This window comes from Poecilia formosa, unplaced genomic scaffold, assembly GCF_000485575.1.
Source record: "Poecilia formosa unplaced genomic scaffold, Poecilia_formosa-5.1.2 Scaffold446, whole genome shotgun sequence".
Classification (NCBI taxonomy): domain Eukaryota; kingdom Metazoa; phylum Chordata; class Actinopteri; order Cyprinodontiformes; family Poeciliidae; genus Poecilia; species Poecilia formosa.
The window spans coordinates 398969-402982 of record NW_006800385.1 but is presented as its reverse complement, the minus strand read 5'-3'; the positions used below and the strand labels follow the sequence as shown (position 1 = coordinate 402982).

General features: G+C 36.8%; 1 long non-coding RNA gene across 1 annotated transcript in view; it reads right to left on the bottom strand.

Annotated features, from left to right (window-relative positions):
* Positions 1-1988: 1988 nt before the first annotated feature.
* Positions 1989-4014, bottom strand: part of LOC107833763 (uncharacterized) — an 18355-nt gene continuing 16329 nt past the window's right edge. The window contains exon 3 of the long non-coding RNA XR_001659527.1: positions 1989-2255. This is a non-coding gene — a long non-coding RNA (uncharacterized LOC107833763). The remainder of the gene's footprint in view (positions 2256-4014) is intronic.

Genomic DNA, 4014 nt, shown 5'->3' with positions numbered 1-4014 from the left:
CATTATGGAAAATAATGAACTTTATCACAATATTCTAATTTTATGACCAGCACCTGTATATAGAATGCTTTCACAGGGGTAAATACTTTTTAAAAAAATTTATTATATTTGTTTTTTTGATATAAATAATTTTCTAGCCCAGTTCAGCTCTCTTAGCTCATCTTTGCAGAGTTTCTACCTGCTGCTTGTTAAAAAGTTTCACCAGGAAACAGTCTGAGCTCATCGTCCTGGCTGTGCAGAGCAGCACTCTGGAAAAAGGAAAGAACAAAAGTTTTTGCAGCTTTTAACTTAGCGCGCATGATTTCACAGAAACAGAGTCGTGTGGTTGAGTTAATGGAACAACGCCAACCCCAGCAGGCTTCCTCTGCTGCAGGCAGGTGGCAACAACAACAACCTGCAGAACCACAAGTTATTTATTATGCATCTTCAGCCTGGAAAACCCGTTATTTTATTTTATTTATTTATTTTTTTTATCTAAATAGCTTCATTTTGGTAGAAATTTAAATAACAGAATCTTCTAGGAAACTGTAGGGATGAAGCGGCTACTAAAGAACCGCTGGCAATTAAACATTTGACCGCCAGATGCCGCTGTTATCCACCTGACTCCGGGATTTTTTTTGGAAATGCATAATTTCTGTCAGTTCTATTTACAGAGCTATTGGTTGTTTTTTTTTGTTGTTTTTTATTTTACTTTAATTTTTGTTACTTTTGCAGCTTTCGAAATATACATACATTGAACATTCAAACCGCCTCTAACATAAGTGTTTTTAAAATGTTTAAATAGGTTCTAATTTGATCTTAAATACATTTTTATAAATATTTTTGCTAAGGAATTTTAAAAAATGATTTGATAAAGCATAAAAAATAACATATTATTTAATTAAAAAATTCTCAATATTTTATGCAAATAAAAAATGAACTTAAAGATATTTTTATATATTTGTTATTTTAATGAATGTTTTTGACTTTGAGGGTTTTCTGTGAGTTGAGAGTAAAATATTCTTCTCACACAAAACTGCCAAGAAGTTTGTTTTTATGTGATTCTTAATGGGAGGAGGATTAACATGCAGCAGAGTTGCTTCATAAGATTAACTGTGAGAGAAAAATCAACACCAGGAAATATTTCATCACTTGCCAGGAGGATTGGATAAGGATGTATTTCCTTTTCTCTTAGTTTTAAACTGACTTAGAGAATATCTGCTGCCACTAAACTACAGACCCGTCATTTTGACTTAAATTGAAAAATATATAACAACCAGAAAATAACCAAAGATACTTATTCAAATAAATATGTTGCTAAGTGTATTTTAAACATTTACAAAATATTTATGCATCTTTTTATTCATGATAAAATTTTTGTGATCACATTAAAAAGTTTTAATCCATAAAAAGATAAAACTTGTTTAAAAAAGGGTTAATCAAAAGCACACAAAAAAGAAAAGTATAATTCTTATTTCTGGTTATTATTTTGGGGTTTTTTTAGCAGCTGGAATCTTTCTACTGTCTTAAAGATTTTTATGTGTTTTTATGACAGGATACAGAGATAAATAACATTAATTAAAGTCCTGAAACATAAGTAACTAAATAACTGAGAAACTGTCACCAACTTTCACAGCCTGTTATGATTAAATAAACATATTTAACTGATTCTTCATGTGTGTTTAGGAGTTCCCGTTCTCCCTTCTCTGTTTGTGCATCACTGCATCTCAAAGTAGCATTTAATCAACAGCTAGTACCGTGTTTGTCGCCTGTCGGTCGCCTTCAGACGCTGCCAAAAATTCATTTCTAGATTATCCTCCAGTCATATCTGGATCCAACCGGGCTTCAAAGCCGAAGCCGCGCTCACTTCAAACGGTGCCAGTCAACTCCAGAAGACAACAAACACTAAGAAAATGTTAATCAACTCGGCCGAGCATCACCAAAGTAAATAAAATAAACTGTAAGCAGATGGGATAATTTGCAGCATATGGATGAATAAGGCAAGCCTGTCATCTTTATTCTTATTTTTTAATTTTGCGGTTCATGCAGCGTTCAGACATCCCAAAGCGTCTCCCTCATGAGTCAGGAACTTCGCTGCATTTCTGTGGAAGTCCACATCCCGGTTCTGGCCCATAAATCACTCCGCTCATGTTCGAGCAATCCGAGCGCAGCAACCTTTTTACCTTCGTCTCTGTGGGATCAAATGCATCGTTCAGCCTGAGTAAAGCTGCTTTCTGTGGACAGTTTTATGGCTCACAGTTTCCACTGCTTCAGGTCTCAGAAGGAAAAATCTGCCATCAACTGAGAGACTGAATGAAAGAACCGTGGATAAAATCACTCAAGACAGGTTTTAACTAGAGGCGCACCGAGGTCGGTGATCGGCCGATACTTACATGTGAAACCGATCTTATCTAAAGTCAGTCACTGTCCTCTTCTGACACTTCAGACAAATAAATATCGGTATCGGCCAAAATCGGAATCGGCAGGTCAGGATTTTTAAAGATCAGTAATCGGGGATCGGCCAGAAAACTGCAATCGGTGCCCCGCTAGTTTTAACTGTTAAAGTCAGGACTCATAACATCATGAAAGATAAACAAACGTTTTATTCTGAACTGTAAAAACATCAAAATATCATCAATCAATTATGTTTAATTGTGTAGCACATTTCAGCAACACTGCAGTTCAAATCATGGAAAACATAAAAAAAATAAACATAAACACATCATCCAGTTATGAAAATAAATAAGAGACATTACATCTCGTTAAGCGCCTAAAATCATCATGACACACCAAATACACTGCAAAAACACTAAATCTTACCAAGTAATTTTAGTCTAGTTTCTAGAGTAGGTCAAACTAAATTACAGGTCACTTTTCAGTAAGATGTGGGAACTTGTTTTAAGTTAAAAAATCTTTAATGTAATGAAAAAATTCTAGTTAAACTTTTAGATTAGTTGCCTAGCAACCCCAGCAAAACCCAGCCTGTCTCCTAGCAACCCAGATCTAGTTACTATTTTATTTATAACATGACATTTGCTACAATCGACCAGTAAAACTAGAACTTTTTCTTAAAGATTAAGGAATTATTGACTTAAAATAAGCTCCTACATCTTCCTGAAAAAGTTCCTTGTAAGTCAGTTTATGTGAAGAGGTGTGTATAAGGCTGACATGACACCATTTATAAACATGAAGGAGTCTTTATAAACGTTTATTACTGTTGTCATGAAGCGTCATTCTGTCACTAACATTTTAATCAAGTGTTGCATTAAGGTCCATTAAAGGTCTGTAGAAAGCAGAACCCAATCCTTGGTAAGGTTAGTGCTTCTGCAGAGCGGGACTCCCTTCCAGTGTTCGTTCTTCACCAAAGGCTCAGTGGGGTTTTTAGGCTGCAGGGAAACAAACAGCGACATTCTCATGTTCTCTGACTCATCGCTCAGCAGAGGGGAATGCTCTGCGTTTGCTTAGTTTTGCTGGCTGATGCATATTTCACCAGCTCTGTTCCATCAATGCAAGCAGAGCTAAAATTAAAAGTCAATGTACTTCAGTCATGTACTGTTTAAAATCTCTCTTCATAGTGGAAAACAAAGTGGAAACAAACAGTTTGCCGTTGTGCAATCGAAGCAGTTGTTTTCCTTCTTTTGTTCTGATCGCTGTATAGGTGGGTGACAACAATAGGAAAAGTGAGAGAACAGTCCTTCCTGTCTGAACTTTGGTAAATAAACTGGAGGCTTGAGAAAATGTCAAAGCCTGGCTGTGGTCAGAGCGGCAGAGGAACAGTGACTCACTCTGGGCGTGGTTTTGAGCGAACGGGGCCTGTGCAGCGCCACGCTGCTGCTTGTGTTTGTGCGTGGCACCTTGTATGTACAGCAGATGCTGGCGATCTTTATCTCTCATTCATGGCGTCCAAGGAAATGTAGCGTAAGCTGGTTAACAGTCAGTTTCTTGGTATCTGCCAGGCAGAGATGAGCTGATAGTCACCACCATGCAGCCACCTGCTGCCTTGTACTGTGGAAACTGAGGTAATGCTGCAATATT